This window comes from Carcharodon carcharias, chromosome 4 (genome assembly GCF_017639515.1).
Source record: "Carcharodon carcharias isolate sCarCar2 chromosome 4, sCarCar2.pri, whole genome shotgun sequence".
NCBI lineage: Eukaryota > Metazoa > Chordata > Chondrichthyes > Lamniformes > Lamnidae > Carcharodon > Carcharodon carcharias.
Window position 1 is genome coordinate 40,930,680 of NC_054470.1, and position 24,675 is coordinate 40,955,354.

Sequence of the window (24,675 nt, forward strand, 5' to 3'; positions counted from 1 at the left end):
GCAAAGCTATAATTTACTTTGCATTTACAATTCTGCATACATAGGACAGCATTCCATGCAACAATTCATTCCAACAAGACACTCACATGCAGCAGATATAGCTTAGGAAGTCAGCAGCTCTTGTTTGGCAAAAACCAAGGTCCATCCAAATACATTACTGGTTGTGGCCATTCATGGCAAATATCAGTGTTGCACGTCAGCAGCTTAAACCGAGTTAAAGTGGGGGACAAGTGCTAAGTAAACTGAATGGAAACAACAGATGAGTGGCATTATGAACTGGGACAGCTGGATGTGGGTCACTCTTGGTAAGGGTAGGCAACTGGAGAGGAAGCAATCGCTCAATAAATTGGGTCTGGAGGAGGTGGCTACCTTTGTGAACTAGCAATTGAGGATGTGCAGGATTGAGCAAGTTGTGAGCAAATTATCAGGAAGTGAAATTTTGGATAAGTGAGGTCAGCTCAATTTGCTGAAAATCCCAATACCCTTTTAGAGATTAAAAATATTAATACCAAGTTTCAATTGCATGGAGTTAATCAGAATTCATAATTTCTAAGATGGAAAATTAAAAAATTTCCAAGGGAGCATGGTACAGAATCCTCCAGGAATCCATTGCCAATTTTCTGTCTTGAACATCTGAATTTCCCCTTTAGGTTCCACATATTTTAGTTTTTTCTTCTAATTCAAGTGAAGGAGGGCGGTTTATACCTACTTAACTTACAAAGCTCATGTAACTACATGTTTTCAGTTGTTATGGCCATGCTTGAGCTGTCAACTTTTTAGGGTCTATACCAGATTTTTTTTTAAACAATTATTGCTCAGCTTTTGCTAGCTTACTAACATTTTCCAGTTTACAATCTTGCAGAGAACTAACAACTGGCCACATTTTTCTAATGTTGTTAAAAATGGGCTACAGCATAGCTAGTGTAGTGTAGTGGTTATGTTACTGGAGCAGTAATGTAGAGGCCTGGATTAATAATCTAGTGAAAGTGAGTTCAAATCCCACCATGGCAGTTTTTCCACCAGTTTGCAATTTTGAGTTTGCAATTCTAAAAATCTGCAGGTAAAGTGCTGGTATCAATAAAATGTGATGACAAAGCTGTTGTAAAACCCAAACTAGTTCACTAGTGTTGTTTCAGAATGATCCTGGCATCTGTACTCTCTCTGGACTATGTGACTCCAATCCCATATCAACCTGGTGACACTTGAAGTGGCCTTGCAAAGATTTATCTTCTCTGCAATTTATTGTAATATTCCATAAGTGGAATGTTACATTCACAAAAATCCCCATCAAGCAGAGTGATCTACAGCTTAAGGAACTAAGTTTTAAAGGAGTCCAGTCAAAGAAAGTTACACAAGTCTGAGACTGTTGCTGCAATTTGATGTCCAACTTATGCAAAAATCTTTCAAAGGTTTTTTTAAATTTCACTTCAGAAATTTCTCTTTAAAAACAAAGTTACTCTTGAGCTAGAAATCAGGCTTAGAGAACGATTTTCAAAGTTTAAGTAAATTTCAACACTTATCCTATAACTTATCCTATAAACCCCATAACTGAGCATTTCCCTACAGAGCAATGGAATATTGGGTTAATATTCATAACAATCTGAAGTGAATACATCAGCTTTGCTATTGAAGTGCTTATTTCACTAGTTCTCTTTTTCAATATATCCAGTCATGAATGTGGTAAGCCATTTTCAACAACAAGTCAATGCCAGTATCGAGGCACATCATGATGTGAAAAATTTAAGCAACCAATAAAACTAATTTAGCATAGTCAAACCATTTTCCTCCCCAAAGAGAAAGATCATGAGATTAATGGTTAACAAGTATATATTTACTAGGGTAATTTCTCTTTATTAGTCAGCAGGGCCCTATAGAAAAGTGCATAATCTCATATTATGTTAAAAGAAGATTTGAATAACTGAAGAAGTAAACTGAATAAAAGGGACAGTAACAGCATAGGAACAGGAGTAGGCCATTTGACCCGTTAAACCTGCTCCATCATTCAATTTGATCATGACTGATCATTTGTTTCAATGCCATTTTTCTGCACTATCCCCATATCCCTTGATGTCATCGGTCTCCAAAAATCGATTGATTTCTGTCTTTAACATAATGATTGAGGTTCCACAGCCCTCTGGGGTACAGAATTCCAAAGCTTCACCAGCCACTGAGTGAAGAATGTCCTCCTCGTCTCAGTCTTAAAGTGGCCTACCCCTTATTCTGAGGTTACGTCCTTGGTTTTAGACTCACTCATCTCATCTACAACCACATCCATCCTGTCATGCCCTATAAGAATCTTGCAAGTTTCAATGAGGTCACCTCTTATTTCTTCCAAACTCTAGGGAATACAGATCTAGTCTGTCCTCATAAAACAATCCCGCCATCCCAGGGATTAATCTGGTGAAACTACGGTGCACTCTTGCTATGGAAAGTATATCCCCCCTTAGATAAAGGGACCAAAACTGTGCACAACACTTCAGATGAGATCTCACCAAGGCTCTATATAACTGCAGCAAGACACCCACACTGCTGTCATCAAATCCCCTCATGATGAAGGCCAACATACCATTTGCCTTCCTAACTGCTTGCTGCCCCTGCATGCAAGCTTTAAGTGACTCATGAACAGAGACACTTAGGTCCCTTTGGACACCCACACCTCCCAGCCTCTCATCATTTAAGAAATAGTCTGCCTTCTTGTTTTTTCTAACTTCACACTTATTCACATTATATTCCATCTGCCATGTTCTAGCCCATTCACTTAGCTTGTCCAAATCCTCTTGAAGCCTCCTTGCATCCTCCTCACAACTTATGATCCCAACCAGTTTGGTATCATCAGCAAATTTAGAAGTATTACAATTGGGCCCCACATCCAAATCATTTATTTAGATTGTGAACAGCTGTGGGCCCAGCACAGATCCTTGCGGTACCTCACTAGTAACAGCCTGCCATCCTGTGAATGCTCCATTTATTCCTACACTTTGCTTTCTGTCTGTTAACCAACTCTCAATCCATACTAGAACGTTTTCTTCAATCATATGCTCTAATTTTATTTACTACCTCCTGTGTGGGACCTTATCAAACACCTTCTGAAAATCCAAATACACCACATCCACTGGTTCTCTTTATCTATACTACAATTCACATCTCAAAAAAAACTCCAACAAGTTTGCCAAACATGATTTCTCTTTCATAAATCCATGTTGACTCCAATTTTACCATTCTTTTCTAAATGTCCAGTTATCACATCCTTAACAATAGATTCTAACATTTTTCCTACTACTGGCATCAAATTAACAGGTCTGTAAGTTCTCCATTCTCCCTCTTCCTCCCTTCTTAAATAGTGGGGTTATATTTGCTACTTACCAATCTGTAGGAACCTTTCCAGAATCTAGAAGAATTTTAAAAGATAACCACCAATGCATGGGTATGAAATTGACTGAGTAACAGGAAACAGAGTAGAGGTTAACTAATGTCTTTTGGACTGGAGCAAGGTTTGCAGAGGGAGATCCCCAAGGGTCAGTGTCATGGCCCTTGCTCCTCCTGTTGGATCTTAATAACCTACACCTTGGTGTACAGGGCATAATTTCAAAATTTGCAGGTAATAGAAAGAAAACTTGGAAGCATTGTGAACTGTGAAGAGGACATAGACAAACTGGTGAAACAGGCAGACAACTAGGAGATGAATTTTAATGTAGAGAAGCGTGAAGTGATTCATTTTGGCAGGAAGAATGTGCAGACACAATATAATAAGGTAAAATTCTAAAGGGGGTGCAAGAAAAGAGGGACCTGGGTTTATATGTGCATAAGTTATAGATAGTGGCCAGACAGGTTAAGAGAGCAGTTAATAAAGCATACACTATCCTAGGCTTTATTAATAGGGGCATACTGTAAAAAAGCTAGGAAATTATTTTAAACTTGTATAAAGCACTGGCTCGGCCTCAACTTGAATACTGAATCCAGTTCTGGGTGCCATATGTTAGGAAAGGCGTGAAGGCATTACAGAGAGTGCAGAAAAGGTTCATGAGAATGGTTCCAGGGTTGAGGAACTTCAGTTACGTTGATAGATTGGAGGAGCTGGGACTATTTTTCTTGGAGAAGGTGGAGAGGAGATTTGGTAGAGGGTCTGGACAGAGTGGATAGGAGGAAACTGTTCCCTTTGATGGAAGGATTGAGAACAAGAGGGCACAGATTTTAAGCTAAGTGGCAAGAGCAGCAATGGACTCGTCAGTGGAAAGATTTTCATGCAGTGAGTGGTTAAGATCTGGAATTCACTGCTCAACATTGTAGTGGAGGCAGGTTCAATCAAGGCATTCAAAAGGAAATTGGATTATTATCTGAAAAGGAAGAATGTGCAAGACTACAGGGGGAAGGCAGGACGGTGGCACTAGGTGAATTGCTCAATTGAGGTGCTGCTGCAGACATGACAGGCCGAATGGCCTCCTTCTGTGCTGTAACAATTCTACGATTCTGTGAAAGATAAAATGCTCAACATAGACACTACAAACTTTCAATTTGCACTGCGTTTTAAAAATTCATCATCCACTGATTTTACTATCGTATTCAAACATGCCAAAGGATAATTGGTGTGAAAAAAGAGAAATGGTCAAACTGGTACAATAGGAGCTGAAAGAGACTTTTCTAACTATTCTACACCTGTCCTTGATCAGATACTGGGTGTTCCAGATGTGGTCTCATCATGTACAACTGAAGCATAACCTCCCTATGTTTGTAATAAATTCCCCTCGCAATAAATGATAACATTCTAAAAGCTTTCCTAATTACTTGCTGTACCTGCATACTAGCCTTTTGTGATTCATGCACTAGGACACCCAGATCTCTGAATCTCACAGCTCTGCAATTTCTCACCATTTAGATAATATGCTTTTTTATTCTTCCTGTCAAAATGGACAATTTCACATTTGTCCACATTATACTCCAGTTGCCAGGTCTTTGCCCACTCCCTTAAACTTTATGTCACTTTGTAGCCTCATGTCCTCTTCACAACTTACTTTCCTACCTATCTTTGTGTCATCAGCAAATCTGTCTCTTCATCCAAGTCATTTATATAAATTGTAAAAGGCTGAATTCCCAGCACTAATCCCTGTGGCACACCACTCATTACATCCTGCCAACCAGAAAAAGACCCATTTATGGCTACCCTCAGCCAATCTTCTATCCATGCCAATATATTTATCCCTACACCATAAGATTTTCTGCAGTAATCTTTGATTTGACACCTTATCAAATGCCTTCTGGAAATCTAAGTACAGTTCATCCACCAGTTTGCCTTTATCCACTGTACATGTGACTCCTTCAAAGAACTCCAACAAATTGGTTAAACCTGATTGCCCTTTCACAAAACCATGTTGATTCTGCCTAGTTTCCTTAAACTTTTCTAAATGCCCTGCTGTAATATCTTTAAGAATAGCTTCTAACATTTTTCCTATGACAGATGTTAAGCTAACTGCAAATCACAAGTGTAACGATTGCAAAATTATCAGCACTCACCCTCATTGTCTAAAATCGACAACTTATGTCATATGCAAATGCACAATTAAACATGGAAATCTAGAGGCTGCTGTCAGTGATACTCAGCTCCTCTACAGGGAGAGTTGCAGTCTTCACAGATGCAATCAACACAATCAGTGATTTGATGTCAACTTTAAATAAACGGAACCGACTATTGAAAAGGTTAAGCTTTGTATTATTAAGTTTTTAAATGACGTTCTAAGTTACAATTACTGAGCATGCTGTCTGGCCCTGAAGACTAATTTTATAAATGTGGAGTGATATTCCCTCTATTCCATGACTTAAAATTCCAACTTAAAAAAAATCTTGCATTTTTTATTAACTCAAACAAATGACAGGGATCAAAAGAGATATCAGATTAGGATCCAGTGAGTCCTAATAGAAAGTACATCTGTGGATTTTGGAGGGCAGGATTGGACTCTGCTGTTGCTCTTCCCACAGACAACCTGCCAGCGCTCACCTGAAGACTCGTACACAAAGAACTGGAGAAGTACATCTGCCAATGGAAATAGGTCCCAACAAGAGCTAACAGCTGAGGAGAGAAGGGATCTGAAAATTGAAAAATGATCATATTTCCAGTTACCAGTGCAGCTGGATTTTGTCTGGAAGTTAACACTGTTAAACAACATATCAAATTCAGAAACATTCTCCCTACCTTGTGCGTAATCAGATATGAAGACCTATAACTTGCAAATTGATAAAACTGCTCACTCAATTTTCTTTCTTTAAACAGATACACCTATTTGTATAGATGCATGCCATATTATTTAGCTCACTTCAGAGTACATAAACAATAGGGTTTTCAAACCTCAAAAAAAGCAAGACAAGCCATGTAATAAGGTATGGACATTTCTAATGCTGTAAAGATCCAACCTTCCAAAGAAAACAAGCAATTTAAGTACAACAATTCGCCTGTATCTGTGAAAACTAAATCTGTACCCACCGTAGTTACAAATTACCAATCGGTAGTGTGTGTACACAATGTCCTTGACCTAAACAGTACCATTCCTTCCTTGTGTGGTGCAACCTTAAGTTAGGATTGGTCAATACAATGACATTAGATTTCATTCATGACTCATGCAATCCTTAAAGCTGTAAAGCAAAAAAAGTGTCCTGGAAGTAATGAGCTATGCAACATGCTGTACATACACATACACATCACAGATTAGGGGGGACTAAACCTGCCAGCTTTTCAAAATCTATCTTCATTTAATTAACAACATGGAAGGAGGCCATTCAGCCCAGTGTCTCCATGCAGGTCAACAAGGAGTCATCCAGCCCAATCCAATTTTCCAGCTATCGGTACGCAGCCTTGCAGGTTACGGCACTTCCAGTGCATATCCAAGCACTTTTTAAATCTTATCAGAGTTTCTACCTCCTCCATCTTTTCTGGCAGAAAGTTCCAGATCTCCACTATCTGCTGGGTCAAAAATTTCCCCTTGAATCCCCTCTAAACCTCCTACCTCTTAGCCTAAATCAATGACCCCTGGTTACACACCCCTTAGCCAAAGAGAACAGGGCCTTCCTAACCACTCCAATTGGACCTCTCAATTTTATGCACTTCAATTAGGTATTCTCTCAGCATCCTGTGTGCCAAGGAAAACAACCCTAGCCTAGTCACAATTTTGACTCATTACCAAAATTCTCCAGTCCAGGCAACATCCTCGTAAATCTCCTTTGTACTCTCTCGAGTGAAATCGTGTTTCCTATAGTGCTGTGACCAGAACTGTACGTTGTACTCCAGCTGAGGTCTAACTAGTTTTATATCAGTTCCAGCCCATACCCTCCTAGCTCTTATATTCCATGTGTTTGGTAATAAAGGAAAGTATCCCGTATATCATCTTGACCACCTTATCTACTCGTCCAGCCACATCCAGAGATCTGTGGGCATGCATTCCAAGGTCTGTTGTTCCTCTACACTTCTCAGTATCCTACCATTTAATATACTCCGAGACATGCAATAATATTGCAAACCACCTTAACTTCTGGTTTTACATGCCTCCCCTTAAACTGTACCTGATACCCAATGCTCTATGGTACCAAATGTACAAATTATTTAGCTTAGCTCATTTAAAACAAATATTTGTAGATCAGTTTCTGTAAATTTGCAAAGCTCCTCTCACTGTCAGTTTGAATTCATGAATCAGTAACACATGAAGCTCAATTCCAACCTCCAAATTTATCAAACTATAGATAAGCAGCACACCGTTTTTGTTTCCATGAGAGCCATTACTAAAAAAACTGCAATACTTCTGTTTATTTCTTTTTGCCAATTCCCTTCAATCATCTCCTGAGGCATTAATTTTTTTACGAAGGTGCAGTACACTGCTGTCACTCATGTTCAAGTATTGCCAGTTGGCTATTTGTTAAACATTTGCTCTTGGGATGTAAGTGACCCTGGCAAATTTGAATTTGTTGCCCGTCACTAGTTACCCTGAACGCAGTAAAAGTCACCACATAGCAGGAGACTGGAATCACAAATAACTCAGATTGGGTAGAGGTGTTAAACTCCATTTGCTCAAGAACATTGATGAACCAGTGGGTTTTTAATGTCATAATTTCCTGATAGCAGCTCAAGTTACCAAATTTATTGAAGTCAATTGTGTACATTGCCTTCATAGCCATGACAATCACTGCAGTTAAGGTCAGGAAAACCAGAAGTGCAGGTTTCCCTCATTCTGGGCACTCAATCGATTCCCCACGAGAAAGCACGACTGGCTGTCAGGTGAAGGCAGTTCCAGAAAAGGCCACAGCCTAGGATCAGGGTAGTGATTGTAGAGGAGAGGAAGGGCGCACCCATGATAGTGCAGGAGAAGAGAAGAGAGTCTCAATGATGGCAGCAGGGCAGGGGAAAAGGGCATCCATGATGTCAGCATGGGAGGAAGCAGTGCCATGATAGTGGCGTGGAGAGTTGATGGCACTTGTGACAGCGGCGGTAAAGGGGGCAGCACACATGATGGTGTGGGAGGCTGGCACCTTTGGCATGAGGTGCACACCTAGACAGGGGCATGTGGAGGGTGCTTGCAATGGCGGTTTGGAGAGGGGGGTGGGTGTTGGAAATACTAGATAATTTGTATGTTTGTGGGCACACATGACAGTTACATGGGAAGAGATTCAGAGATACTACTGGGGGATATTTGAGGGCAAGATCAAGGAGGTAGGGCTGGGTATTAAAGGGTAGCTTTTTGGATCTGTAGGAAACACTCCTGTTCCTCCTGGCCCACATGCAGTGCTGAAAAGGCACTCATCTTTATGGATCTGGTACTTCTCACCTCCCTTTACCTACCTGGTTTTCCGAGCCCCAAAAAACTTGGCCAGCATGGAGCAAAAGTGGAAATCTTGTCAAGATGGGAGGACAATGCCTCCTCAAAAAGGTTTCAATAATCAACTGAACTCCTGAGCGTGGATTGGTTGTCTACTTCTTGTCCCACATCCATTAAAACTGGAAATGGATGGACTCGAGGCAGGTTGAGTCCTGTTTTAAATCCTAGCTGCCCTGCAGACCCAAAACCACCTGTTTTTGAGGTTTAAAATTAACTCTATCAATTTGTTAATCGAGTATAATCCACTGGAGTACCATAGCCATTTTTCATCAGTGGGTCTTAGTAGCAAGTCTCAGTATGTTGTTTATCCATTTGGGTCCTATCCTTATATAACATCACATATCTGTGTGGTAGAGGTTGTTGGGCAGGAATCTGATGGGGAAAAAAACCTGGATGTTTTACCCCGCTTTATTCCAGAAACTCAAAAACTAATTGAAACACCTTAATTGCTGCCTTGGCAGTGATCAGAACAGGCCTGGTATGGCACCTGGGTTTTTCGTAGATGATAACAATTCATCTTTTTGCTGAGTGAACTCGCTGAGGAATTGTTTTTTGAGCAGGGTCACAGAGAGCTGCATCGAGAGTCTTACCTATTTAAAGGTGAGGCGCCTACAAATACAAATGGTGAAAATCAGTAACTATTCGACAACTCGATGCATCTATACAAACACGTCAATTACTCCTTTCACAAGCCACGTTGAATCAGCAGCTAAAAGGACTCTATCCTATTAAACAAATCTGAGAACAATCTGTCTACATACTCCCTAATCCCCAAAAGGTAAAACAATGCATATAAATTGGGTTTTTTTTAACGTTACTATTTTAATTACAACAGTCAGTTCAAATTACTGGATCATTCAACGTTTTGAATTTTTATGAGGTGATCATTTTCTACGCCAGCCTATACTCCACAGCTGTAAACTCAGAACTCAGCTGCCCTCCCCCATTCTATTCTTCTCTTCACAGCATGGAAAATACCGTGCTTCATAAATTTGTTTGATCATCTCAATCTTTTTGAAGTGTTAATCGATAAGCCTCAATTGACTTTGCTGGTAATCTATTCCACATATGCACAACTGTGAGGAGTTGGGTCAGAGCATTCTTCAATTTTTTTCTAAGGCTCATTAATTTTAAACCTGTATTCTCTATTCACATCCTAAGCCAAATAGCTTAAATTTAAATTATGTATGCACCTCAACAGTTTAAAGGCCACGAGATTTAAAAATAGCATATATTGGCCATAATTGTCACCGATTGTTCTTGTAGCACTAAAAGCACTTGAAAAATATTTTTCAAATCCTGCTCCCTTATGCTGAATTGTGCCTTCCTAAAGAATCACACACCAGCAGGATGTCGGTAATGAAGCAACTGGTTCAAATTTTTATTCATACCCATCTCCAGATTTGCAGCACCCGTGTAAACAAAGCAACTCCAGAATAAACAATGCTTCATGTTTCCTTACCAATTTTCTCTCCTACCTTCCAACAGGCATCATCCCCATACTATGATACAGTCCCAGTCACAGGGACCAATTACCCTCCAGTAGGCTGCCCAAGAATGTGATCTTCAAGAACAATCCTAAGCAGTGAAGATGGCAGCCTATTTATTCAACAGTTAAAATGCAAGATTTGAAAATAGTTTTCACAAGCCATTTTCATTGCATCATTTCTTTTCATCATAAATTCTACTAGTGTGTTTTGGGACGTAATACACCAGTTTAACCATAAACCTTCTCAGGTCTACTTCTGCTTTCTAACTTGCATGCTGCATCTCCAATTCTTGTACAAGCTTTCTATGATACGCTGCTATCCCTCCATGTTCCACTTTCTTCCTTCCCCTGTTTTCGGGAAAGGTCACTGAAGGAGGGATCAGCCCTTGTATTCTTCACAGAATGACCCAAATCTCATGTGGATCTCCACAATAACGGAAACTTTTCCCAAACAATAGCAGCACCAAAAGAAAGACTCTACCTCTGATTCCAGGGGTCCACACGATATCAATCTAGGCAAATGGAGCCAGTTAAAAAAATGGAAAGCAACAAAAAAAATGAATCACATAGGCAACAATAAACCAAAAATAACTACAGTAACATTGCAAAATGCTGAAAAATAAGTTGTGAAAAATAACAGATAACCTGGAAAAGGGAAGAGAGGTACAATTGAATCAGGAAAAATGTGAAATAAAGAGGGAATGACAGTAAAGTGAAATTCATTTTCAAAGAAAACATAAAGAAGCAAGTTGCATTCAATGATCAACAGATATTGATAGCACAACTGGTATACTGAACTTATTGTTAACAAACAGGGGCCCTGCAGAGAGTGAGGTGAACATTATGTGCTTAAGCATAGACAGAATAAAGTATGTTCGTTTTAGGGCATCAGGAACAGGACCTGCACTGTCAGGTCTATAAATCTCAGTGAGAATACAGAGCTACTGAGAAAGTGCAAAATCCCTGAAAGAAACTTTATCTCAAACTGTAAACATCTGTAGTCTAAAATACCATGTGCACATATTCTTACAGAAATGCTAAAATACTCAGAGCGTCAATCATTTTGCAATGTGAAAAGACAGCATATACAGCAGTGTTATCAGGTACAGATTAGTGGAAAAAGTTATAATTCCCCGTACTAAGAGGTCACTCCAGAATGCTGTTAGACGAAACTTGCCAACACATCAGCAGCTGACTCCTACATTCATGAAGATATTTGGTAAATACAGATACATGAAACAGCACAAGATAACTTTGAATATAAAAAGACTGATATGGAGGGGCATAAAAATTGTTATATATACCTAGTTCGTGAGAAGATTAACTTCAACTGTAGAAAACGGGATAAGTGCAATTAAGGTAGCTTGGAGACTATTAAACTTAAAGCTTGGGCCCATGTTAACTTAAGGCGTTAACCACTAGAAGGGCAGATCATAAAACAGCACATGGGCTTACTTAGACGGAGAACTGGAGAAGAGGTATCTACACTGTTTGCAAAGAAATCTTTTGGGAGTTAAAGCTACAATTAGTTTAAAATCATTCAGTGAGCCTTGGAAGGCTATGTCATCATGGAGGTGCGTGGAGCTCAAGTACAAGGGTTTCAGTTTATCTATGCGTTTGCTTGGGGTGTGACTGTTCTGCAGCAGGGAAAAAGGCCATTCCGAAAAAGGTACTGCTTTTAGCAGGCTCCAGGCATCAGAAGCATCTTGCTATTCCATCTTGCTCCATCCCCTTTTAAACAAAATAAAATCCATCACATTTCTACTACTTTTTAGCTCTGAAAGATCACACAGACTCTAATCGTTAATTCCGTTTCTCTTTCCACAGATGCTGCCAGGCCTGCTGAGCTTTTCCAGCATTTTATGTTTTTATTTCAGATTTCCAGCATCCGCAGTATTTTGCTTTCATCGGAAGTATTGCTGTTGACTGGCTCTGTACAGTTAGGGCCCTGGATTGGCCCCAGGAGCTGATTGAAAGCTCTGTGCAGTTAGCTCCCGAGAATGTCTCCTCAGCCATGAGGTGGCGGCAAAAGGTCACTCACTGGCTCTGTGCTGGAAAGAGTTAGGATTCAGGAGAAGCTCTGGGAGCCATTTATAGCTTGGTGCAGCTGGAGAGATTGGAGCTTAGTGAAATCCAGGAGCTTAGTGAAATCCAGGGGTTCGACCAGCTCAGTGAAGTGAACTGGCTACTGAAGAGCAGGAATTGCGCCACTACATAGAGACTGAAGTGCAGACTCAAATCCAGGGAAACAGAATCTCAGGAGACAAGACTGAAACCCTGGGAGGTGTACAGTCTTTGAGGTAGAGTAGGAGTGGCTTTGAGGGAACTCAGAGGCTTGATCTACACAAGGTGAAAAGTGTGGAGTCTCTTGTGAGAGAGAGTTTCAATGAGATTGGCTGACTCAAAGCATTTACTGACGTCAGGGTGGAATCTATCTTGGTTGCATTTGCTATTCAATGTGTAGTCCAGGTGTTTGACTATAGTTTCCCTGTTAATTCATGTTTACCTCATATTAATTCTTCGAGAACAATTCTTAGAGATGTATTATGGTATATTACTTTACATTTCTGACTTTGTTTCTAAACTTTAAGTTTATTTTTGTCTGTTCAAAACCTGTGGAATCTTGTGGCTTTATTCTCTTAGCAAGTGTCCTGAATCTCAAACTTTTTGTACTTTAAACAAAATGTTATTGGTTCAAAACTGGGTCTTACCAAAAACTTGTGGGTCTGATCTAGGATCATAAAATAACGGAAGCAGCTATAAGTGCATTTAACTTTAGAGTATGTATGACAGAGTTGGTAAATCAAGAAGAAATCTAATTGAATTCCAGGTTTATTTCACAAGTTCTTCAAGACAAGTTCTAATTGCAGAGCAGAGAAAAGTTTATTCAGTGACTAAACCTTCAATCGCCCTAATAACAGCAAAAGGATAAGTCAAAGCAAAATAATCTCTAGTTAACATTTGTTTCAGGTTTTTTCTTAGATAAAGATAATGTAGATTAAGAAATGCAACACAGTAGGGTCAGGTGGGTCATATCCAAAGCTCAAATTGTCTCTTCTCTTTCCACTTCAAAGCAATCTCTTTACTTTAAAATCCCATCGTTAAAAATTTTAGACTGTCAAATTAGATTACCAGGCTACAAATCAAATTGACTTTTCCATACAAACACAGAAAGAAGAGCAACACTTGCCACAGAAGGCCAGAAAAAATGGAATGAAAAAACTTAACAAAAGCCAAGAAATAAATTCCAGTACTCTACAGCGAAATTTCAACATCACTTCCTGGCTTTCAGTAGGGTACAAGTAAACCTCTTTTACTGATCACTGCATGAGTCAGTTTTAATAGTCCATTCTGTCCCTAGTTCCTACATGATACTTCACTGGGAGATTGAATGTTTCTGCCAACTGAACATGGTGAGGGGAAACAAGAGATCTACCTGGTGTCAAATAAAGCAACTTACACTGCATTTGCATATATCAAATTATAAAATAAAACTTTTATATTAGAGGCCAAGGCGGTGTCATGGAAGACAGGAATAGGTTTGTGCGCAGTGAAGTGGGGAGGTGGAGAGGGGGGAAGATGGTAAATTAAGAGATAGAAGACAAATAAATCGCTGAAGAAGAGTGCCTTTATATCACTGTGACAGTTGAAGAAATAATCTTAAATAATTTGACAAAAATTACATTCAGAAAATGAGTAATTAACTGTAATAACCATAATTTTCTTAAACAAAAAATCCCAGAATTTTACAACAATCTTCAGCAAAACAATTCCATTGAAATATCTGGCATACCTAAGTCAGTTCCCACTGCACTTTCATTATAACTACATGTTGAAGGCATCTATTCCAAGGCGTTTTTGAATTATCACATTTTTAAAGCTGCAGCTCAGCTGTCACTAGTGTCCTAGGCTGGTAGCTTTGGCATGTAGAGGGGTCACAGAGACAGTGAAGAAAAAGTATATTATTTGTGAGAAGTGAATTATGAATCATCCCAAATTGTCACCTGAAAACTTCTAGGATGATCTGAGGTAGACTGGGCAGTTTTCAGGGCCGAAAGTGATGGCCTTAGGCCCATTCATGAGTTTGCGCAATATACAGTGTGAAATGATCTGATCAGGGTAGCCATTATCCTGCAGGGTGCCTTTGATGCGTCCTATTTCAGCATCAAGCTTGCATGGTGAGCAAATGGCTACCTCAGATTATCCTGGAAGGGCAAGGTCTCTCAAAAATTTGAGCAGGTGAAGTTAGCTATTTCATGCTGCTACTATACAGTAGCTACACGAGTCATATTCACCACTAACAGAAAGCTGCCATCAAAAAAGACATTCTGCCTATCACAAAAATGAGTAATGTGGTATATGAATTTCAGTGCCAGTGAGATGCTAGGTATGTAAGATGTACATCCCAAAGACTGGCGGGGTCATATCAAAAGGCATGTCCCAGCCATACCCAACCAGCCCATGCTTGCAAAACTTAAAAGAGTGTCCAACACTAGATGTGATTCCATGACTGAGTATTATTTAGTAAACATTGTCCAATGTGCTAAGAATTACACTGGCAACTAATATAAGATTGTCAGTCAGGCTCGCAATGTGGCACATTTGCGTGTACTGGGAGCTACATATATTAACACACAAGGCCCTGTTCTTTGCAGACAGAAAGAACATCTACATACACTGCATCTGGTTCAGCTAAATAAAATAAGTGACAGCCATTCACTGACTCATTCCTCAGGGCAATGGCTTGACCAATCAGGGTCAAGCTGCCTGGTTTAAATTTCAAACAATGCTTGGCAATTAACTGTCAGTCACCATCGGTGGTGCAAGCTCCATGGGAATGCCACTTGCCAACCAATCAACACACTCTTCACATACAGTATAAATTATTGTTTTCCCTCTTATATTGATATTCCTGCGAGTGTCCTGATGAGTGCAAGCCGAAAAGCTTAGGCATGTCTCTTTTTTTCAGCAATAATCAAGTTCTGTATGACCAAACGACTACCTGAAGATGGTTACTACCATAAAAGAAATAAAGAAATCAGAGCTGGAATACAATGGCAAAGAACACATTTTTCAAACAATTTCTCAGCATAGGCATGAGTAGAGATCTTAAGAAAAGAATTATCAAGACCATGATTTGGAATGTTATGTGCAAACCAAAAAGTTACTCTAAGATTTATTTAACCTACCAGGTTTGTGCCAAGGTTATTTTGTGTAGAATGAAGATGACTCAAGGCATCAAGACAAATTTAACAAAGAAACTAGACGATTTTAGCACTTCAGACAAAATAAGTGTTAATTGCTTAGGTTTCAGTTTGTAATGCAAGAACATACTGTTGGAAAATAACAATCAGTTGACATACACAAGGGAGGCAATCATTCAAATTGTGCCGCTATTGTACAGGGAAAAAGGGAAAAACAATGATCAACAAAACATGAACAAAATTAACTTGGCACTAGGACAACCTTCTGGTAGCTAATGGAAGAATAGGATTGGCACAGGGGAGAACTGATTTCCAATCCTGTTTGTCTTGAAATTGAGAAATATTATTTATTTTGGAAGAAGGGAGAAAAAGGTGGAGGACAAGAACAGTATGTATTTATCATCTCCTTTCTACTGTGGGGAAAAACTGCTGCCACAGCTCCCTATGTGGCATGGTGGCCACACTTTAAAGGAACTTCAACGACTGTAAAGCTCTTTGGAATGTCCCAAGGTCATGAATGGTGTTATATAAATGCAAGCTCTTACTTTATAATATCAAAAGGATTTTATCTAGCATCTAAATTGCAGACATAAAAAGGTAGGTCCCAACATACATTAGATACCAATTATAAATCCTTGAACCAAAATGCAGGAAAGATAAAACTGTCTTCCTTGTGTGGTCTTCATTCTTCGACAGACAAATTTCATGCTGTAGAAGCTAAGCCAGCATTTTTTTTAAAATCACTTGCTCATCATGACCCAATTTTTTGTTGTCAGGACATCACGTTGAGGGTTCATACCTATCCACCTAATCCCACATTGCATAAAGACGCAGCACCTGGACAATAGAATCAATTCATTTTGACCTGGAGTTGGTCTAAACGAAGGTCAAAATATAATCCCTAAATCAAATCAAACCAAAGCCAAAAGCAAGGCTTCAAAGAAATGGTCAGAAGTGCAGAAATCATTCACATACTAATGGAATCATGCCAAAATTATACAGAATACAGGAGGCCTGTGCAGTTGTCAAACATAAACAGCAATGTTTAGTAAATGAGAGAAGTTCACGTCATAGTTGTTTTATATACACAAATTGAGAGCTGGCAAAGGAACATGGGGAACAATTCGATTTATCTTTAATGGGACTTACAACCAGATGGCAACAGTGAAGAATACATTTTACTGTCTTAATATGTATTTAATTACCAATTTGTCAAAGAGATTTTTGTCCAAGGCACTGCTTATAACCCAAGTTTGGCGAATGTGAAAAGAGAGAGCTCTGTGCACATCAACACAGTGGGACCAATAGTCCATCGCTAATCCAATGCAATGGCAATTAAAATGGGGGAGACAATTTTCAAATTCTTCTTCAATAAAGAATGGAGAGTTGTTTCTGGTTTACAATATTTGAAGCCTTCAGTAGCAAATGAAGCAACAATCCTCTCTACTTGCAAAACATATTCTTAAATACAGGTTTGCATTGATTGATCTGGATCCGCACAAGTATATTGAAGCTCAATCACAATTTATTTTTAAAACATGTATATACAAATTACACTTGGCAATCAAGTGCCTGAACTACTTCTCACTCTGCAGGGTATACTCAAGGGACCACACCAAGCAACTGCTTTTAGAATTCTGATGCTTCTGCTTTTTTAGGGCCAAGGTATCATGCCCCTATTAACCTTGATTTGGGGTTGACGGTTCTGTTGAGGTACTGAGCATCATTTATTTCAGGGACAAATAAATACAAACCAAGGCAGCTGAGTGCTTTTGCTGATCAAGTTATTTTTTTGTGTATAAATCCTCCCTCATGCATTGCTCCACCATTCCAGATACTCTGTCTTTCTTAGAGCTCACTTTGTTAAAAATTAACTACTGTTCAGTCGCTGAAAAGGTCAGCTTTCCTATTAATAGCTGGGAGACCTCTCACTTATTACCAAATCAGTTTGTGCCAAGTATCAAGGAGAAAAGACCAAAGGTAGAAAAAAGTACAACTAAACCATAATAAAAAACAAAAAGTATGGGAAATAATCATCAAATCAGGCAACATCTAGGGGGAAAGCAAAAGAGTTAATGTTTCATGTCCATATGGTTCTTCTTCAGAACTGAGGGAGGGTAGAAATTGATGGGTTATATGCTGTCAAATGGGGGGAGGGAAAGGAAGAATGAAGGCGAAGGTCTAAGATAGCACAGGAGAGATTGAATGATAAAGATGTCATGGAACAAAAGGCAAAGGACGTGGTGGTGGTTGTAGTAAAGAGACAAAGTATTTGCCCAGAGAGAGTGTAAATGATAGAATAATGAACAGCTCTGTCCGAAAGCAGAAACATGAAACACAAAGATTCAAACTGGCACAGTGCAAAAAAAAATTAAAATGGGGGGGCAGAGTTCATGGTCTGAAATTGTTGAACTCAAAATTGAGTCCAGAAGGCTGTGAAATGCCTAATCAGATGATAAGATGCCTCAAGGTTGCGTCAAGCTTCACTGGAACACTGTAGCAGGCCAAGGACAGAAATATGAGCGTGAGAGCAAGGAATAAATTAAAATAGTGTGCAACCTCATGTTCACATAGACAGGCATAGCTAGAATCCATCACAACACCTGTTATTTGGAGGTAGTGAGAAGAATTAAAGAAGAAATTGTTCAATATGAGAACAAGTCCAGCCAGGCAGAGGAGGATGGCGGCGGCGGATGGGGACTAGTTGGGCCTCTGATCAAGGAAGAAGCAGAGAGCCCGCAGACAATCCTGGTGGGGGATGAGGGCATGGAGATTTTGAGCATCCATAGTGAAGAGGTGGTGGTTTGAGCCAGGAAACTGGAAATTGTTGAATTGACACAGGATTTCAGAAGAATCATGGATGTAGGTGGGAAGAGACTGGGCAAGAGGAGAAAAAGTACAGTCAAGATAGGAAGAAATAAGTTCAGAGGGGCAGGACCAGGCTGAAACAATAGACCTAACAGAACAGTCACGTTTGTGGATTCTGGGGACGGGGTAAAAGCAGACTGTTTGGGGTTAACTAGGAGGTGGGAAGCCGTGGAGGGAAGATTGCCATAAGAAAGGAAGTCAGTGACAGTTCTAGAACAACAGTTTGATGTTCAATGGTAGGATCAGGGTCCAGGGGAGGTAGAAAGTAGTTTCTGAGAGTTGCTGCTCAGTCTCTGTCAGATGGAGGTCAGTTCGCCAGACAACAACTGCACCACCCATGTCAGCAGGTTTGACCTGGGTAAACGAGTGTGGCGAGTTCTGAGGGAGGCAGGTAAGATTGGTGGGGGGGGGGGGGGGATCAGAGAAATTAAGACAGCTGACAGTTCTTAATGAAAAATTCAAGAGCAGCTAAGACACCAGAAGGAAGGGGTCCAGATGGAGGAAGAATACTGGAGGCAGGTGAAAGGGTCCACTGGTAGGGGGGAGAACTTCTGGCCAAGGGAGTGGGCACAGAGACAAAGCTGGCAGAAGAACAACTCAACATCATGCAAGCTCAAAATTCATTGAGTAAGGGCGTAAGGAGATACAGCTGAGTCCTTTGCTAAGTACAGATGGTTCAGTGTCAGAAAGGGGAAGGTCAGAGGGTATTGTAAGTACCCAGCGATTAAACTATACTTTGCCTTCCAATATCATGCATGCTTGGGTTCAAAAACAGAAGACTGGAGCTCACTGAATGCAGGAAGGGAATGAAATGGTGTTATCATACAGGTCCTAGAGCTTTATTCAATACAAGAATGGCAGGTCATGTTTGACTCCAGGCACAAGTGAAAAGCATGCTTGCATCCGCATTTTCCCGGAATTAATCAAACTTGGTTACATTCCTGTGACATCTGAAGGATGCTCAAATGAAACACAGCTGTCACTTCCTACCTGTTTCTTACCTTCCACTACCAGCTCCTGCATGGCAATGCTGTTTTTTTCCCCAATTTACCTTGCAGAATATGCAGAATTAGCCAAGCAAAAAGCAGAAGTGTTGTTTAAAAACAGGAACATTTTGAAATGAGACTAAAAAAGCAGAACACGTTTCTCTTAGCATTCCTAGTAACTGCCCACAGTTTATTTCTCCTTTAATATCTACACTTGAGCGTAGCACTGCTTTTTTTTTTTTACAATAATTATTTGTCAAATGAAAAGAATTAAAGGATGTATGTACTGCAACTATTGAAACGCTTTCTGAAAAGGATGCACTGTTGGAGGTGCTGCCTTTTGGACAGGACATTAAATTCAGGTCCTGTCTGTTTTCTCACATGGATTTCATAGCACCGCTTTGAAGGGCGGGGAGGTATCTCCAATGTCTTGGTCAATATTTCTCTTTAAGCAACACCAAAAAATAGATAATCTGGTCATTATAACATCATTGATTAGGGGAGTTTGCTGTGTACAAATTGGCTATCATTGTTCCTACAATGCAAGTGTATGTTTCAAAAGTACTTCCTTAGCTGTAAAGAGCTTAAAGAGTTTTGGAAAATCCTGAGGTCATGACAGACTTGCATTTATATAGTGCTTTTCTTTTACACCTTAATATTTTATTGACCTGACTTTTTGTTTCTGCTACCTAATGATCACAATATAAAGCAACTCCTCATATAAAGGTGCAAGTTATACAAGCATTTACAGAAAAACTGAAAGCAGATGTGATTGATCTCTTTTGCTACTTTTAACAGAAATATAAAACCAGAGAGAAAACTAAATTGTGTCAACTGTCCCAAATCAACAGATCACCTCTCGTATCACTGACACTGTGATGAAACCTAAACTTACCTTAGTCTGAGGTTCAAAAGTAGGGAACTCCAGTTCCTGACGAATCTTGGGTCTCCTGCGCATGTGCCAGCCTGGAACTGACCACACATCGCAGTTCGGTTATTTTACGCTCTTCGAGCCGAAAACTGGCCCTGTGCGCCTGCATGGAAGAAAACAAATGGCGCAAAAAGGTAGGTCAAATGACCTGATACAGAGAGCCATTATCAAGCAGGTGTTTCAGGGTGATGGAAACACCAGGGGGACAGGGAAAGGTCCCAAACCAGGAGATTTTGGGGGGGGGGGGGGGGGGGGGGGGGGGAGAGCAGGCAGGCAGAAGAGAGAGAGGGAAAGGTCCCAAAAGGAAGTCCCAGGCAAGGGATAAAAGACAGGATATAGACATAGGTCCAGTTAAGTCAAGTAAAAAAAAAAGGAGCAGAAACATAGACTCCAAATTAAAGAAAGAACTCCAGGGAGCAGACTTTAAGCAAAGTGTGCACAAAAGAAGCCCTGAAGATCTGAGAAGTCAGCCAAAGGTTGGTGACTCTGTGTTGCAGGCTGCTGAGGCAAAGTTACCCCTTTGGAGCTGTGGTCTTCTGCTTGGCACGACCAAGGATCTGAAATTGTGCTTGGAAAGTAATGTTTGTGCGTACTCAGAGACCCCAGGGAAAAGAATCTCGGAAGATGAGACCGAAACCCTGAGAGGTGGATTGCTATTAAAGCTGGCCGACTGGGAGCATCTTTTGGAGAGAGTTCCAAGGTGGGACCTTCAAACGTGGAGCCTGGAAACCCTTATGAGAAAGGTAAAGTGAGATTGGTTGGCTCACAATGTGACAAATGTCTAGGTGGGTTGTTGAGAAATCCATGGAACCTGGTTTGGTTGCATTTGTCATCTATTGTGTTGTGTTTGTCTGACCACAGTTCACTTGTTAATTCTCATGTACCTCATACTTATCCTGAATGTTAGAGTACAGGATAGATATTGTAAATTGTTTTATTTTTCTGAATTTGTATAGTGAAGTTTTACTTTTGTTTGTTCAAAACCTGTGGAACCTTGTGACTTTATTCACTTAGGTAAGCATCTTGAATCTCAAACTTCATCTACTTTAAACAAACTGTATTGGTCCCTAAATTGATCTCCCCCCACAACCCAGGGTCAGGCCAAGGATCATAACACTACGTACATAACTAGGGGTGCCCTTCAGAAATCTCAACTGTCACAACTAAAATGTTTTCATACATCAAATCTTTACTGAGCAGCAGTCTCAGAATTAGCTGGTTTGTGGGTTGAACCCCACTTCACGACATGAGCACTTAATCTAGGCCAAGACATCCATGCAGTACCGAGGGAATGCTGCATTATCAGAGTGTTATCTTTTGAATGAAATGTTTAAATAAGGCGCTTTCTGCTTCTTCAGATAAAGGCAGAAGATCCCATTACCTACCTCCCTCACATATAACTCACCCCTCCCAAAGCTGACCCTGTGGGCTCTGCCAGCAAATCAGTTCTCCCCACCCCTCTCTACTTCACCCTCAGAATTTATGAACAAGGCCATTGCCATCCATGAACTTAAAGTGGATGATTGTATCAACATCATGACCTTGACAGAAACCTGGTTGAGGGGGTGATGATACCTTCCTCCTAAATGAAGCATAGGAACTTGGCTACGCCTTCTACAAATTAGTCTGCCAAGACCCAGTGATGGTGCGATTCTCATCACCAAGTTACACCTTGGTTTGACCCTTGCTCTTCTAGCACTTGATTGACCCTTCTTGCCTCTCATTTAAAACCTTTACTTTCCACCAACCACCCAAGGACAATAAAAAGATTTCCCTGAGTCATCTTCACAGCTTTCCCGTCTGTGTTTGCACCAAGCAACTTTTCATCCTTGGTGATTTCAATCTCCATCTCAACTCATCATGTTCTCTCTCCAATGAGTTCACTGCCCTCTTTTCCTTCCTAAATCCCTCCCTCCTTGTAAACGTCCCACCTTGACCTTGCCACGATACATGGTTCTGCTACTCTCATCATAACAGTCACAGTTAAGTCCAACTCTGATTTCTTCCTTGTATTACTTTCCACCTACACCCTTCTTCCACATCCCAAGCCTACCTCCTGCTATAGTCCCCCTTAATAAAAAAAAAGCTAGACCACTTACAACCACAACTTCAAAATCCCAGCTCTCTAACCTTTGGCCCTCTGTTTGCAATGGCATTACTGCATCTACTGATCTGCAAAGATTACCCTGGATCCTCTTTACTGGCAACAGCCTTGAAGAGCAGAGGTGTTGTTCTAAATAAATTAATTTCTACAGTTTACAACATCAAAAATTAACAGGTCATTTATCTTATTGACATTTGCAGACCTTATGCTTTGCCCAACTTTGCTCACAAAACAGTGGCTACACTTCAAAAATCAATACATTGCATGTGAAGCATGTTGGGACATCTTAAGTACATTTTCTTTCAAGCATTCCCAAGTGTTCCTCCAGGGATAATTTTAATATTTCATTAAAACTAATTCCAACAAAGCTAACTGCCACCTTGCAGTTCAAACTCATTCTCTCTGATCAAAATTTTAGCTAGACAACATAAAATCAAATACTAAAGGAGCCCACACAATACACCACTACAAAGATAGGCAGCAGCGTACTTGTGCTATGTACTTTATATACTGAACATTTGCAAACTATAATGTCCAAGTGTTTTTGCAGTACATCAGAGCAAATATGTGTTACAATGACATTGTTGCCGTATCTCAAAAAAACGGAGAGTGCTAAAGGAATCCAAAAAAAGTGCTAAAAAGAACAGCTATTTTCAATTCAAAACAAAAACTAAAACAGAAGTACCTGGAAAAACTTAGCAGGTCTGGCAGCATCAGTAGAGAAGAGCACAGTTGATGTTTCGAGTCTTCGTAATCCTTCAACAGAAATGCTGAGCTAACTGCTGAGCTATTTTCAATTTGCTGGTTTGGGGTTGCAGCTGCAGAGATACGGGGAGAAATTTTATCCTGAGGTACATTGCACAAGCATGTTACTGAATAATTATTGAAGCTGGCAGCAGTCTTAAAAGCCCATCCTGTATTTGTATATTGCAGCTTCTCACAAATTTGGTTTGTGGGATTCTAAGAGTAACAATTGCCAGTGTACATGCTTCTCCAGCAGCTCAACTCCCTGACCTGTAATCTTGACCCACTCAATCCTACCTTTAACCCAAACCACAAGCAGTACAATACTTCAGCTCTACTTTTTCTACACCAAAGGCATTAACAAATCACGCTAGCACAAAGTTCAGATTGTAAATGTTTTATCAAAAAAAGTCAAAGAATAACCTCAACTATAAATTTCACTTAACATTTTTCTTTCTCCCAGAAATGCCAGTCAGAATTCCAGTAGACCCATTCTAATCACTGCATTATTGCTTTAATTATTTAATTAGTCACAACTGCTATTCAATAATCTTTCATTTACATAACTGAAATAAATGGAAGCTAAAGGCTTCTTAAAAAAATCCTTGATGACAGCATCGACAATGTTACAAATATGAAGTTGATAGGATAGTTGCGTTTTGGACTTGCCTTTAGGGTGGAATGGAGAGGGAGGAATGAAAGGATCATGTGACCCAACAAGAAGTCCGAGTGGGTTAGTTGTTAAAGAGTAAAAGGGGGACAGGTTGTTTCACTGGGAAGAAGGTGCAAGACCTGTGGACAATAGGTAGAGCCTCTGTGATGACTGTGGCTAGACCGTCAGCCACCAAGTTTCAAAGGGAGGTGTTAGGAATGTCAGGTTTTATAAACTTTTATACTTTAACTTATGTTTTTAATTCCAAGGATGTAGTTTTCTTTTGGGGGGGGTGGGTGTGGGGAGAGAAGGGGCTGGAAAATAAGAGGGTAGGTAATTAGCATTTCAGCCTGGATCCATAGCAAGCCATTGTAATATCGATTAATGCACTTTTTCTAAGATATCCCTGAAACCCAAAGAGACAATGCAGTCTTGCAAGAATCTGAGAGAGCGAGAGCGAGATGGAGAGATATAGCCAGTCGTGGACTTGAAGCTGAGAAAATGCTGCCTTCATTATTCACCACACGGAAGACAGGTGGGAGCTCATCTCAGATTGAAGTGACCGAGTTTGTGAAGATTTAAACAAGGCCGGAAGATTTGGCTAGCTTTGGCTAGAGAGAGGAGTCGCCAGGATTACTATCATCTTGAAAGTCAGTCCTGGAATTAGATATTACCCAGCTTGAAAAAGGAAGCAGGCCATTGGAAGCAGAAAATAGCTTTGGACTGGTTCAGGGAGACTAAATATAAGTTCAGAGTAAAGCATAACCATAGCAGTGAATTTTCTGTTGTATTCAAAGTTAAATGGGGGAATACTTGTTTCAGTTGCCTACAAGAGAGTCGAAATT

The 24,675-nt window shown here is 40.1% G+C and overlaps 1 protein-coding gene across 3 annotated transcripts in view; it reads right to left on the reverse strand.

The window, feature by feature from the left end:
* The window catches only part of LOC121277239 (semaphorin-4D-like), a 205,624-nt gene that overhangs the window by 155,937 nt on the left and 25,012 nt on the right, over nt 1–24,675 (reverse strand). Inside the window, exons 2-3 of one of the 3 annotated variants that reach the window (XM_041186432.1) lie at nt 23,120–23,252; nt 20,295–20,433 (exon numbers count right to left, since the gene is read on the reverse strand). The exons of 1 other annotated variant lie outside the window; for it this stretch is intronic. The gene's annotated coding sequence lies outside the window, so the exon portion shown is untranslated. The remainder of the gene's footprint in view (nt 1–20,294; nt 20,434–23,119; nt 23,253–24,675) is intronic. One more of the 3 variants, XM_041186431.1, reaches the window with a different exon arrangement.